The sequence below is a fragment of the Lonchura striata genome, chromosome 11, assembly GCF_046129695.1.
Source record: "Lonchura striata isolate bLonStr1 chromosome 11, bLonStr1.mat, whole genome shotgun sequence".
Classification (NCBI taxonomy): domain Eukaryota; kingdom Metazoa; phylum Chordata; class Aves; order Passeriformes; family Estrildidae; genus Lonchura; species Lonchura striata.
Genome location: NC_134613.1, coordinates 11,173,368 through 11,189,272, shown reverse-complemented (window position 1 = coordinate 11,189,272; position 15,905 = coordinate 11,173,368). Strand labels below are relative to the sequence as shown.

The window sequence follows — 15,905 nt, the reverse complement described above, 5'->3', positions numbered from 1 at the left end:
AACAAAAATTTAAAATTTGATTTTGTGATAATGTCTGGACACTTTCACTTCAATCTAATATTGCACCAAAGTTTTGATTCGGAAAAGTGGATGAAAAACTTTCATGTAACAGAAATGTGCGAAGACCAGAGGAACAGTAACTCATTCTGTTAAGAGATGGTTATAACTTGCTTTATTTGTGAGGCTTTCTTGGTTGCTGGCTTTTAACGTTGTTCTGTCAGCTGCACAGGAGTGCAGCTTCTGTTGCTCTGACAGGTCTGTGTAAATTGGATTAGATGAAAATTCTGCCGAGTTACTTCCTTGGCATCCCCGTGGAGGGTCACTTGGAGAAATAGTGTGTGTGGAAGCTTCACCAGGATGGCGTTTGGTGGAGGGAGGGTGCTGTTTGGTTGGGGTTTTTTTGGAGGGTGCTCACACAGGTTCTCCATCTCAAGATGAAATACGAGGCAGAGTTGATGCATAATTTTATGTGACAATGTGTTACATGCACAATTAAAGAAACTCACACTATTTGGGTTTACTGTTACTGATTTGTTTAAAGAAAGCAATAACCATAAATTAAGAGATAAAATAAAAAACGTTCATTAAAGTGAGAATGAGAAAGAAGCACAGTGGTTACTATTGAGATTAGTTGATAGATTTGCAAGTTTTTTGTAAAACTGGCAAAGTCTGGCTATGAGACTTAAAGGTTCCCTACTGAGGAACCAAAGGCAATAAAATATGTAATGTGTAAATGTACAGGATGTAAAATCAAATTGGAATTGTGCAGACCATGGGCAAAACTAGTGCTATGATCACAATAACAGCAGTGAAATTTTAATTTACTTGCCATTTTAATAGGGACCTCTAAAACAATCCTGGCCTTTTGGATACATGTAATACAAATAAGGCATCTTGCAATGTCTTCCTCTTCTGCAGTGGGACATAGAAAGCAGAAGTCTGGAGAGTAATGTGTGACTTGTTAACAGTCTGTAAGCTTCAAGGCTGATCCCTGGGGTTTGCATTGAATACCTAAGTGCATGACTGTATCATAAATAAACTTCTCTCATGTTTAAAAAATCTTCTGCAGTGATACGAAGGAGTGTACTTGTATGTTTTCTATCAGGATACTGCATTTTAAGTATGTTTGCCCTGTGGTAGGAGCAAAGAGAGGTTTGTACTATTTTGATGTGATAAATAACACTTCTCTTTCCGATGGAATTAATTTCTTTCCTATGACATCATTTATGTCATGTATTGCTTATGTGGTCCATTACAAATTGTCACCTCAGATTTAATTTATTTATATATTTATTTGAATCCTTGAGGTACTTCCCAACTTAAACTGATTGATATGCTAGAATCAAGATTTACAAAATTAAACTCTTTACAGAACCATATTTATTAAATTATGCCTTGCCTGTCTTAAAAGTTGCATTGCATTATGAAATACTGTAGAGAATTTTCGGATCATGCAATTCTAACTTCAAAGGAGTTTTCAGAAGCTCCCATGTGAACTATACTATAGAAAATATTTGGCACACCTTAATGTTCTACCTATCAGTCAAAAAATGAGAATTTCTCCCCCATGTTTCTAAGTTATTTTCGCTGTAATTTTAGAGATTTCATTTCCTTATGGATGTGCTTTATTATTATAAAGCTTCAAGTTTGAAAGATACTGGAATTGGTACAGATATGCTAGATCAGAATCTGAGCTCTTGCTTATTTTCCAGGATACAGTTTTTACTTTATATTTAGAGAAATATCATTCTTTCAGCTGGTATGAATTAGATCTTTTTTCTCAATGATAAGTGAGGTGATTTTTTTTCCGGCAGAGCTGTGTTCTGTGGTGAAAGATCAGCTAATACATTTTACCATCACTGAAAAAAAAATTCTTTACATCTTCTGGGACTCATATTTTTAAGCTTAAGATAAATTTCACTAGCATTACTAGTGTTTAAAAATTATTTTAGATATAACAAAGCTGAGAAATCCATTTGCCTCTGTGTGTGTGTGTCTGAGTGCTATTGCTTTGCTGGGTGCTTTGCAGGTTGAGCTGTGGGAGCACGGCCTGAAGTCACTTGCTCATGCCATGCTCTGTTCACCTTGCACCGCGACATTGCTCTTGCGCAGCATAGTGGGGGCTTGAGGGCTATTTTGTTTTGTTTGATTACAGAGTGGTGGGAGGAGGAGCGATGATTGCCTTGTCTTTCTGAGGCTTGGCTGCATTTTAAAATTTTTTTTGTTCACTGCTTTTATTCATCAGTGACAATTTATAAACAGTGCATGTTTCACAATGATTTCAGCCTTGAGTGCCAAACAACTGTATGATTTTGTTCCTTTGTTTGACAGCTATCTGGCACTCAGCCCTGGGCACAATTATAACAAATAGTTTTGTCCAGTACACTTGTATGTTCTTTATTTCAATTACGTTTTTGCTATTACATTAGAAATGTATCTTCCTAGAAATGTGGTTCAAAAGGCACATGGTAAAAAAACCAATCCAAACCCTTTTAAAATCCAATAAAGGAATTGAGTATAAATTTGTTCCATCAGTATTTTGGAGTTGAGAGGAGGAGGAGGCAGCAGTGTAAACAAAGAGAGGCCAGTAGAAAAATACTGCTGGGTTTAGTTGGTGAAGTTGCACCACTACAAACTAGGAAAAAGAATATAGTTTGTTGGCAGGAGGAAAAAGTCCATGTGTTTCTCCAGTTGGTAACCATTTTATCTAGAATAGTTTGTGTAAAAGCAATGGGCTTTTAGCTATTTATTTAGATCAGAGTAAAGCTAAATAGTACTTTTAAATTATAGAATATTTTCTGTATTGATTTATCTCATTTTACCTGCATAAAAGAAAATTTAGAGCCCAAATGCCTTGAACTCAAGGTACACATTTAGTTGGCTTCGTTGACATTCTCCAATACGAAGGAGGAGTGCTTCCCTGTTACTGTGTGCCTCGAGTTCTGTTTTGTGTGCCTCCCCCTCTCTCCCCAGCTCTGACACAGCTTGGTCTCATGATAGAGACATAGTGCAAATGCCAGTAAACCAATGTGAAATAAAACACCAAATGGAAAGGCAGTGATTCATCAGGAGAAAATGTTATCCAGACCCCAGTAACTTTTTTTACTTATTTTAACCTGTGCTCTCAAGCATTGTTATTCCCTTGATAATCAGTTGCAGTTCTGTTAGTGAACTCAAAGCTGTGTTTTTCAAGTTGCCATTGCCCTTCTACTGATCTCTACTTTCTTTATGATACTTTTTATGCTGCTTTCTTGTTAGTTGATGCAATGCAGTTGTGTCATTTGTCCAGTTTATTTTCTTCAAAAATACCTCAGAGGTAGGAAATAATATAAACTTTAATTTACACTAAAATCATTAATAGAATTATCTGTCCTCAAATCTGTAGAGTATAATTTTACTGTAGTCTTACTTTGTGGTTTACTTGTATTTTTGTCCCTTGAATGCACCCATCTGGATGAGTACATTGCTTCACCTGAGCACTTTCATAAGGCTTTCTTTTGCTCAGCTGCACTTTGGGATTTTTCCTGTCTTTACCTGGCTTGTCTGTCTGCCTTGGTCTGCTGACTTGTTTTGCCCTTCTTAAGAAAAGACCATTTTTATGTGGTTTTGTGCAAATGTGTTGCTCTTTGTAAAGATTTATTTTCTTTTTATTTCCTTCATCTTAAATATAAAGAAAAGATAAATTCTAAAACTGCTTATGCTCTGTTGCTTGCCCTGTGGTACGAACCAGGCTATAATGCCTGACTGTTTAAGTCCAGACCATATAATTTTTTCATGTTCTCTCTGGGCTTTTGTGGTTCCTTCTCTGTGCACCTGTCAGTGGCCAGTGCTGTTGGTGAGGCACCATAGTAGAGGAGTCCTTCTCCAAGATGGGTCTTTTTGTTTGTTTGTGAGACATTTATATACTCAAAATTGGCATTTTCTAAGAGGTCTTTATGTGCAGATTCTGAACAGGGGTGCTGTGTAGTAGTGTAAATTTTCCCCTTCACAGGACAGATTATTGGGCAATAGATTTGGAAGATAAAAACTTCATATTGTAATGAATTCACTAATACTGTGTTATAAGTGCTAGGAATTGTGGTCAACGAAAAAGAGAATAATAAAAACGAATATAGGAAAATACATTTTAAAGTGGAAAAATAATAATTCAGTGATGGCCAACTTTTAAGGAATATCAAAGCAGGACTAACCCTTAGTTGCATAGGAGGAAGGAATAATGAGCCAGATGATAAAATAGTTTGAATGCAAAATTAGTAAAAATTTGTTTATTTCTGTGTTAGCTCAACAGCATGGCTTGAAGGGGAACTTTGCAGTTTTCCATTGCAAAAAGCAAATTCACATACACATTATTAATACCCAGTATTTTGTTATTTGAAACATGTCCTTTTTGCTGCAGCTTCTGAGATATGTGTGGATGTTTTTCAGAATGCTTGATCCCTTGTAGCGTGTACCATGCTGCTCAAGGCAAGAATCTTTAGATGTCACAGTAGTCTTGCCACACATGATGAATCACTTTGCCTAAAGATTTTCTGCCCACAAAGCCTCTGGGGTGGCTCTGTCTCCCTAAGGATGTTCTGTTCAACTGGCCATCTGAGCTAATTGTGCTGTGAACACAAGTACTAAATCCAAACTTTTTCACATTTTATTTCTGTCTGTACATAATAAAAAGGGTCATATGCAGAGAAGTAGTTTAGCTTTAAAAAGACAGTATTGCCTTAAACTTGTTTTGTTTGAATTTATAATTTTAAATTTAATTTGCTTGAGAATCAGGTCAAATGTTTGTAACTGCAGGATACCATCCAAAATGTGTTTTCCTAGATTTTCCCTTTTTAATTTCTTTTTTTTTTAATATTGCCAATAAACCAGCATGTGTAATGAATTTCATGGCTTTCCTCATTGTGTCCCTTTTGGATACGTTCTTTGGTTGTATTGGCCTGTGAGACAGGATTAGTGGTAGCTGGTAATAAAACCTGAAGTTTCAAGATATTGAACAGGTATCTGATTGATTGTTTCCTTTCAGAGGTCCATATATTTGCTGTGTGGAGCGTGGGGGACCACTCCAAGAAGAACATTTAAAATATATATGTTTTAAATGTTTTTAGTATTTAAAGAGCAATTCATGCTTTTCAAATAGTTTAAAATTTGTGGTAGGTAAACTTCATATTTGGTTATTCATTTTTCATATTCAGTGGGCTAAACCAACATCCATTGAACTCTTTGTTGTGACAAATCTGTAGCAGTATTATATCAACAATAAGACATAGGAAGTGTCAATTACAGCAAGTAAATTTTATTTTAGCTTTCTTTTTAAAAAGTTATTATTAATTATTTATATTCTTACCCTTCCTGCCTTTTTGCCTTTGGTGTCTTTATGATAATAAATATTCCTGTGTTCTCTCCTTTCCATATGATCAGTGGAGTCCCTAACTCCCTTTGTAGCTGTTTCAAGGTCTGTTGTTAAGAGGAGGAGGACGTGGCCCTTCTCCTGCTCTCCTCCTTCCCCCTGAGAAAATTCATGAGCAGACCTCGGCAGTGAGGGGTGGCAATGTAACTACCAACTATTAGATGCCATATTTCATCTTCTGCAGTCATACAAAGAGCCACCTTTTCTAATTTATACCTCCTTTCTTCTTTCTGTCCTGTTGACCATTTTAAAATATTCGCTTAAATAAGCATTGATGGGGGAACTGCTCATCTGTTTTCTTTTTTTTGGATGACAAATATAAATTTAAAGGAATTCCACAGACTTCCCTTTTTTCCCCTGTGGATATTGATTTATTTTTTTTTTTAATAACTATCCATCTTGCAGAAGATATTTTCACTACCAAGAACATTCTTTAAATACATAATAGCTCTGAGCAGTGTATATTATCTCTCTATGATAACTTAGAAATCCTTTTATTGAAAATGTAGAGGATTCCAACTCTTTAAGAAGCAGCTCAGTAACTACTGAAAAAGTGCCCAAAATATTCCTCATAGCTTTTTCAAAAAAAGTGAAAACAAACCCCCCCCCCCCCTCAGCCTCCATGTTATTCCAACATTTCTTTACAAGGAGGTTTTTACCTCTAGAAGATGACTTCTTGGTCCTTGTCCTGATTCTTTTTTTTTCATTAAAGATTTTGGTTTTGTTAGCTTCTTTACATTTGCAGCTCTTCAATAGATGCAGTCTGTGTCACATTGAAAAAATTGTATTGGAATGAATGTCTTATTTAACACCTGAAAGTATAGCATGATTAGTTAGAAAAATGCTTATTTGGAAGTCAAAGCCAGCTATGCTTGCCCAAGGTTTAATATTCTTTTTTTTTTTATGATGAATCCAGCTGTGAAGCCTGAATGGAAATCAGACAGCTTGACGCTAACAGCTGATCATAAGGAGTCCAGTTAGGCAAAACACAAAATGAATCATTTTTGTTGACCCTGGATAAAGCTGAGTAACGTCAGTATAGCTGATTAGATAGAAGGCAGCACTTAGGCAGTATCTAAACTTTAGAGCATTCAATGTAGCTGGGTTTGAATGTTTCTGCAGTAGTTAAAGGAAATTCTTAGTAGCGCTGAAGATTTTCTTTGGATTTGAATGCTTATAAGAATTGCTTTCATGGAGGGAAGTAGATTCTTAATTTGAGCTGTGCTTTCAGTTTTAAGTTGCTTTCATTGAATGAATTTTTTAAGGCTTTTAATGTTGGGCAAATGTGTGTCTCTTGTTAGGGTAATATTTGCATTGCCTCCCTGCCATTTAACCATTTTCACTCAAAAAATTGCACAACTCATTTGGTCTTAGCTATCAACTGTCATAAGCTTCGACACATTCTTGCTTATGATTATTGTAAATATTAATTTTGCCTTATTTTTCATGCTGTGAGTAGTTTTTTAAGAAATCCTTTTCAGGATACTGCACTGATGAGGTTGTTTTTGTTTTTTTATAACTGTTTTGTTCATTAATTTCTAGCTCTCTTTCCAAACACTGGTGCTTGTCTGATTCTTAGCGACTGAATTAATCAAAGCTACTTTTTGCAAGATAAATTTCCTAATTTATACATTACATACTTTTGAATTATATATAATGTTTTATTGATAGCTTTGCTTCTGTATATTATGGGGATAAGAATTGTAATATAACTAAATCTTCATTGGAGTCCTTTGCTGTAGAAAATGCTTCAGGAGTTATGTATTGTATTTTTTATGGATTAAATTTCATATTACTGTTGTCATGATTCCTTCACTGATTTCAACAAACTGATTAAAATCTGTTAATATACATCCTGATGTCCTTACAGCCTATATAACTTAGGTAGCAATTAGATCCCTGATAACATGTGCCATGCACTTTTAAGAAACTCTTCTCAGAAGTTCACTAGAATGTGTGTCTGGTGCACTTCATCCTGTCTGTGGAAATGCCCTGCTCACAAGCAGTACCACCTTTTGCCATCTTGGAATACCCTTTCTTGTGAAGTTTCTTTGATAAATCTTATTCCTGTTGTGCTCTAGTTCCCATGTGTTGAGCTGAGCCTTTTAAAAGTGTAATTATGGCACAAACAAGTGCAAGCAAAGCCCCATTGCTTTCCCATCCTGGTCAATGAGAAGCTGGTTTAGTTTGTGGACTAGAAGAGGTTTAGTGGCTGGTTCATGCTGCCCACCAGAGTTCCCTGTGGTTTTGGCTTCACTCAGACAGAATTTTAGCACAGGGAAGGAAAGAGAGATGCTCAGATGGACCTGGAGACATGAGCTGTCCCCTTGTTCTCCATCTTACTTAATCTTTTCAGGTAAGCTTTACTGAGCCACTTTGATTTTGGATGACATTCTTTGTCACACGCCTCCCAGCACTTTCCATTGGGAATGTCACCAGCTGTTAGTTTTTTGGCTCTTAAGAGATGTCAAGTCTGTAGCATAGCCATCAACTTGCCCTGTGTTGCATATGAAGTGTACTGAATATTAGTACTTAATTCATTATATGACATTTTCATTTCTTTTCAAGAGCTTTCAAAATAAAAGGAGCTGAATTTAATCTAAAAAATGGATCTTATTAAAGGAGAAATTCTGATTTTAACACTATAGGTTCCCCAAACACTGCAGTAATTAGCATTCTGTAAGTGCCCGGAATAGAACCAGTCATCAGGCCCTTAATTTAATAATTTATTGATTAATAATTTTTGTATTCTAATGAGGGAGCACACTTCCTCTGCTTCTGGTCAACGTAATTCTGCAAAAGGATGTGAATATTCCTTTGATAATACTCATGTTTGCTCTTTAACCCTTTCATGCTCTTCTGTCTAACACTAAGTGTGCCACCTTTTTCTTGTGTAGGTTTTGGATTACAGGACTCAGATTTGGCCCTGTGGTTCTGTGAATCATTGTTAGCAAAATATAAATACTTCTGTGCATTTCCTTGAGATCTTTGAAATAGGGAAGGGAGTAAGTCAAGGAAAGATTAGAAGGCCTGCAGCACCACAAATCACCAAATTACCTGGATGCTAACTATAAAAAAGTGTGCTTTTTGCTTCTGACATTAATTTACCCCTCTCCTTGTATTAATGAATTAAATTGTGCTGTAGTTCCTTTTTGTAGCCTCCCAGATAGGCTAGGAGGAATTGCCATCGACCTAAAGTAACATGTAGTACTTCAGAGTGCAACCTAAGAACTGTACACTTATCATGCCTACATACTTATTTTTTCAAGTTCTCAGGAATTTGTGCCCAAAAGCAAAACTGAGTTGGTTCAGTAGAATCTACATTTGCATATTTTTAACTGTAAAATTTAGAGGTGTCTGCTCTTCATATAATAAGGTTAAGAAATACATAAGTAAGACTAGGGTCTTTGCTTCAATGCCAAATGGTGGAGTCCTACCTACCTAGGCACTTACAGCATCTAAACATTATATGTGTGTATTAGTAGTTTATTTAGTCTTTTACATTACAGTTGCAAGTCATTTGACTTTTGGCCACAAGGCATAATGTAATTCTAAGGGATGTGCTCCATATCACATTTGTTTCCTGAATATCTTTTTAACAGTGTGAATACTTAACAGTATAGTGTGATATGCTCTGGCAAAAATGTCACCATATCCTTAAGTCCGTAATGTTTATTATACCCCTGAGTCATCAATAACACAAACATAAATTAAGATTTGTAATTGACCTTTTCTGTGAACTAGTCAAAAGCAGCTAGTGCTGTGATCCAAGACTTGGTGTGTCAGGATCACATCGCATTGTGTACTTTATCTGCTTGTTTTAAAACTTATCTGTGATACTTGGCCTAAAAGAAATAAAATTATTTCTTTCCCTGAGAGCATTGGTAAGCATATAAATAATTTTTAATAGTTTTTCTTTTTTTTTGTTGTTGTTACCGGTGTTCCCGTTTGTTTCAGAATTTTGTCTTGCATATCACCAGGTCCAGCAGCACGTTCTTTCATTGATTTTTCATCCTGCTTTGTCCTTTATCTCTGCTTGCTTGCTCTTGTTCAAGGGTCGCTTGGTGAAAGGTACGAGCCTCATGCAGAGTTTTTTTTGGCAAAATGAATAATGTTGCCATTGATCTGGTCTGAGCAGACTCCTTCCTCAGGCAGAAGTTCTTAGCTTCAGGTTGTTTCCTTCTTGCAGGCTCTGCTCGAATTGCAGCGTGGAGCCGCTGGTTGAGCTCTACCCAGCACTCTATTAATATGCACAACATGACCGGTTTCGGGGGAAGGTTATTAGAATGCTGGTTTGTATCCTCCAGTGAATGAAATGATGTGTGATTATGAAGTCATCAGGCATGGACCAGTAAGGCTCGAGAGAGCCTCCCCCCCAGGTCCTGGGGGTGCCATTGATTGGTGACCATGTGTTTGTGCCCGATAGACTGTGAAATGGTGTGTTGCTACACGGCTGTGTTGCACCTGCGCCCCACCGAGGTGATTGATTGGTTTGGTCATGTGGAATGTTCCCATCTGGTCTGCAGTAATGTGTTTTTTTTTGTTAGGGTTTTTTTTTTCTTCCTTCCTCTTCTCTCCCATTTCCCCTTCATCCGCAAGCCGCGAGCGCTGGCTGGGGAGTCGGAGCAGGCAGCCGCACAAGGCAGCGCTCAGCTTCGCCTCGTGAACAAAGTGGGGCTGCTGCAAGCAGCTCAGTCCTGCTCAGAGATCAGATAGTCTGAGCGGGATCATGAGCAGCTTTCCTAAAAAACACAAGCTGAGGAGGGACGGGATGCAACAACCGAACCCCGACACCTACGTATCACTGCAGATTTCTTACTGATTTTACAAAAGCGCTCTGCTATTGTAATTAGATTACCCAAGTAGCAGTGCATGTGGAAGATCTTATTTAACCTCAGGAAAGTAGTAGTTTATTTATTGAAAACTACTGATGTTGCACTTTAAATGCCAAGAAATTATTTTAGTTCCTTTAAAAAAAATTCTATGGTTACATTGGGCGGTCTTGTTTGATATTTCTTAATCTCACTCCTTTTTCATAATTGATCTATTCATTCCACTTAATGACTAATTACATATCAGAGCACATCATCAGCAGCATTCATCATTGTAGAATGTAATAATCAATGACATTTCAACAAAGGAAAAAATAAATATGCAAATAAGGACTCATTAACATTTGCATGAGCTGTTTGAATAATCACGTTGCTGACAAGGCTGTAATTAACAGAAATTGATGCTGAGTTCAGTATTTGATAGTGTGTTTTCTCAGCGTTTTATTGTTGTCACTGCGGGGGCTGGAATGAAGTTCTGCTCTACTTGTACCTTGACTTAGGCTTGATGTGATGGGTTGTGCCAGGTAGCAGAGGCTTCTGGGAGTCCTTAATTCATCTGTGACCTACACTTAATGCATAGAAAGATATTTACTTAAATTGCCATATTGCTAATGAAGGATTGTTAAATTCTTGATAATTGTATAACAACTGAAGGCAAACCTTTTTTCCCAAGTCAGAAAAACTAAAAATTATTCACTTTTTTTTTAAATTGATAATCTTTTGCATGAGTCAGGCACTTTGAAGCTATAGAATGTATTATTTACATTGAAAATAAGGTATTTTTGTAGAGTTTTTGGGGTTTTTCCTCTCTTCATAATCTGCCATACTGTGTCAGTGTTAGGAGTCTTGAGCTTTATTGTAATTGAAAATCACTTGGTAAGGAAAATGTTGTGTAATTATGAAATGTACAGTCTCTGTCTCTTCCCCTCCCTTTTTATTACTGCAACTTTACTGCCTCCTCCCTCTTTTTTTTTTTTTTCCTTTTTTTTCTTTTTTTCCCCCCTCCCCCTGAAGCTTCCTCTTTTTGTCATGGATATCAACTGAGATGCACAAAACACAATAAAGCTGTTTATGTCAGTTTTTTTGGATGACTGTAAGTGCTGATTATAACAAGTTTAAGGAATTTCCTTTGTTGAGTGTGTACCCACGCCATATGGCTCAACATGGAACATTAACTTGACAGGGATAATGGATTGTGGTATATGGAGACAATTTTGCCTGCAGCTTCACTATAACTCATTCTGGTTGGGGATCACAAGTTTATAATATAGGATGCAGCAAACATCCAGATGGATTTACTTTACATAAAAGAGTTGCGTTTCTTTTTATTTCCTGCCTGTAATTGGGAAAAAAAAAAAAAAAGGACTTTTAAAAAAAGAATTAAAAAGTGGTAAAGAATGGGTCTTATTCAGGGAAGAAAAATCTTAGCATCTATGTAGCTGAAGTGTTTTGGATACACTGAAATGTGCATAGGTGAAGTGTTGCTACTTATATGCACATGCACACAATTGTTGAAATAATATCTCAAGTGCTTTCACATCTCAGAATATTTCAATATAGCTCCAGTTCTAGAAATACATAATGTTCTATGATAGTGTGAAAAAAGCTATTTAAAACACATCTCTGATTTTTTACTTAAAGGCTGTTTTTGTCATAAGCAAAGTGACCACTTAATTAGCATTTCTGCTGCTTTGGTAATACTCTGATAGTACCCTGTTTTTTTCTAGGAAAATAATGCTTCTAAGCTTTTTGTGATACATGCAAAGAAAATACTACAGAAATAATTGCACTTCAGTTTTTACCTGATATAATAGGAAGTGTCCAAATTTCTTACAAATATAACAAAAGTCAGTATAAATCTAATGTGTCCTACTGATCTGCATGCCCAAGGTAAGTCCTAATTTTATGAATACTTCTGCATCTAAGAGACTTTAAGCACACATAATCCCATTAAGCATGTATGTAGCTGTTTGAAGGATCAGGGTCATAAATCCATATTTAGGATTTCAAATAGTGCTGCATGACATGGCTTCACCATTCCTGTGCACCTGAGATTGAATTATACTTCAAATAAAATTGGTTGCTTTGCTATCTGAAAAGCAGACATCTTTTAGCTATCAGTTTTGGAGATTCTTTTAAAACACTATTTTTTTGAGGCTCTTAATTTTGACCTGTATCCAGTATAGCTGCTGTAATTTTTTTTAAACTGCTTTCACATGGATGAGAATTTATTACTTTTTTTTCAATTATCTCTTGAAAAAGAGGTAAGTACCTGAGCAGATGGACAAGACATGGTTCATGGCTGGGCAAGAGAAATGCTGGTAGTGATTATAATAGGTGCTGTTTGTCTGCCCAGTCTTCCTCCCCTGTTACTGACTTAATATGTTGATATTGCAGTTTAGCATCTTTAGGCATTATCCAAAGTTGCAGAAAATAGACAGCTATAAAGAATCTGCATTTGAGAAGGGAGCAATAAAAAGGATCACTAACTATTGACCTATGAAGAATCTGTGGTAGCTTAAGATGTGGGGTTTCTTTCAGGTTTTCATGCTGCAAATTATACTTGAAAAAACTTCTCTATCTTTATTCGTCTTCCCCCTGCATGCCTGGCTGTGTGTGTGATAATCACAAACAGGTGGGATTTTACTATGACTTACGAAGAATACAAGCAACTATGTCTATGAAGTCCCTTATTTGCTACTGCCATTACTGCTACAAAAAGACAGTCTCAGGAAAACACATGGATTTATCTTTCAATATTATTTATTTTCAATAAAACTGGCAACATACTTGATGTAAAGGGGCAAAAACATAATCTCTAATATAACAGTCAGATGGTGGATCTTCAATTTATTGTCTGCTGTTTGGGAAACACTAGGATAGGGAAATGTACACCATCGTTGCAATAAACTTGAAGAATTTAAATCTATAGATAAGAAAATTCTTTCCAGGAACTGTAAGGGGAGTTGACTATTTCTGCCAGATTCTGGACTTCTTGTCTCCTTTTAAGCTTCAAAAGGAAAAAAGGAGTCAAACCCTCAGCAAACACTTAATAAAATAGAAATATTGAAATAGCATTTGTGTCCCGTATCAGCATTTACCTACCCACCAAAGAACTTCTGTAGGACTCTATTTGCAGAAGAACATGGATGTTCTTCCTGGGTTACAGTGATGACTACCTGTGACAGAGATTATACTCCATTCACTAGAGTTCTGCGAAGGTGGAAGTGCTGTGTTGGCAATAATAACGTTGCACTCTGTGTGTATGTTTCTTATTCGGGTCCTGGAAAGATACAAAAGCAGGCTTCACTTTTTTTTTTCTGATCTTGTAATCTGTAGTGGCCTGTGGGGAGTGCACTTATGATCCAGTCTTGTTAATGGCTTAGTGCAAGGATGTGATAAAAGTCCAGTAAGTTGTCAGTAGAAAGGCCATCAATAGAAATTTATGAAGAGTGATGCTTGAAAGTGAATTCCACTGGCCTCTGACGGTAAGCTGCTGTAACCCTCTTTGATCCTGAAGGGCCTGCTGAATCTCAAGTTGAAGTCAATGGTTTAGGTACAAAGAGCAATGATTTAATTTTTGTTTCGCTAATGATTTATTACCAAATATTGCTGCAGCCTTTGGACTACTGTGTTTCGTTACTGAGCTGCCCTTTCCAGGGGCTCGGTCGGAAGGGGAGTCCGGGCCCGCGGCACCTCCTTGTGCTGCGGGCCCGCGGCCGGGAGGGGGCGCTCTGGGCACGGCAGCGGCCGCGCCGCGGGGAGCGGGAGCGGGACCGAGCCAGCGCCGCCTCCGCCGCCCGGCGGGCACTGCCAGCCCCGAGGGCACTGCCAGCCCCGAGGGCACTGCCAGCCCCGAGGGCACTGCCAGCCCCGAGGGCACTGCCACCCCCCTGGAGGGCACTGCCAGCCCCGAGGGCACTGCCACCCCCCGAGGGCACTGCCACCCCCCTGGAGGGCACTGCCAGCCCCGAGGGCACTGCCACCCCCGAGGGCACTGCCACCCCCGGCGGGCACTGCCACCCCCCGAGGGCACTGCCACCCCCGGCGGGCACTGCCACCCCCCGAGGGCACTGCCACCCCCGAGGGCACTGCCACCCCGGAGGGCACTGCCACCCCCCTGGAGGGCACTGCCACCCCCGAGGGCACTGCCAGCCCCGGAGGGCACTGCCACCCCGGAGGGCACTGCCACCCCGGAGGGCACTGCCACCCCGGCGGGCACAGCCACCCCCGAGGGCACTGCCACCCCCCTGGAGGGCACTGCCACCCCCCGAGGGCACTGCCACCCCGGAGGGCACTGCCACCCCCCCGAACCGCACTGTCACCCCCTGGAGGGCACTGTCGCCCTCCCGAACCTCACTGTCACCCTCCCGAACCGCACTGCCACCCCCCCCCCCCGAACCTCACTGTCCCCCCCCCGGAGGGCACTGCCACCCCCCCGAACCGCACTGTCACCTCCCCGAACCGCACTGTCACCCCCCCGGAGGGCACTGCCACCCCCCTGACGACGTTGTCACAGCCACACGGCGCTACTGGCTTCCCTCTGCTTCGAACACGGCGTGCTGTGAGCCACCACTTTGTTTCTTCCCTTAGAGAAGGTGGACTGTATTTTATAGCAAAACCAGAAATTAAAGTCTAGCTTAAAATAACAGTACCGTTAAGTTGCAAACGAATTAATATTAACTTAGTGCTTTTCAGTCTTTCCAGTACTTGTGACACAATTTCTTAAGAACTCCATTAAGAGTTGGCTGAGATGATGCGTTTTCCTTTGTCAGATTTCTCTGATCCGCCTGTAGTCCCCTATCAGTTTCCTGAGTGTGTAGTTCATATGAGAAGTCCCTGCTGAATTTAAAACATTTGACTACTTGGAAGCAGATATGTGCTTAGTTGCTTTACAGATTTTATGCCTAAACCTACTCCTAATAAATGTGGAGTATTGATTAGGTCCTATTTTCAATGAGACCTTCAGAATCAAACCAATGTGATTAAGTCTCAGTGTTTGTTTAACATTGTTGTACTGACCAGTGTGAAAGGGGGAGTGACTGTATACCTAAACTGGATCTCAAAACAGATGAAAAGTTAGCTAGTATGGGAGAGGATTAAATTACTAGCAAGTGGAAGTCTTGTATCTTCCCCTAAAACAGAAGACTGTCTTTGTTCTAAGGAGACATGCACGCTTTAATGCTCCTTTTTGAGAGGGAAGCAGTTCTGAAAGCTCAGTGCCATTCCTTGTCTCTGGACTGCCATGTGACTTTCTCCATTTACTAGTTTTAAAATTGCCCCTGTAATTTATTTTCAACAGCTTACTTGAAGCAAGTGAGTTGGAATTGTATCAAGGAGCAAAGTTTGAAATTCTTTGGCCAAAAAATTTCTTTTTAACTGTAGGGGCAGATGCTCCTGTCGCCGAAGCTGTGTTTCTGGTTATGTACTTTGTTCGGTAATTTGGAAGACTTAGCATTAGTATCATTACTTACGGAATTGAATAACTTTTCATTTCAAGACAGAACAGCAGCAGGATTTGAAATGTTTGAGTTTGGCAAGAAAAGGCTTGTCTGTAAAACAATGAAATTGCGTTGGGGAAATACAGTGCCTCTGTTCAGCTGTGGCGGGCTGAGGTACACTGTGAGCTGTTGTGAGCTGCAGCTGCATTTACCATCAAACACTGAGCT

At 39.0% G+C, this 15,905-nt stretch overlaps 1 protein-coding gene across 10 annotated transcripts in view; it reads left to right on the top strand.

Moving 5' to 3' along the window:
* The window catches only part of TCF12 (transcription factor 12), a 160,798-nt gene that overhangs the window by 62,772 nt on the left and 82,121 nt on the right, over positions 1-15,905 (top strand). The gene's annotated exons all lie outside the window — the stretch shown is intronic.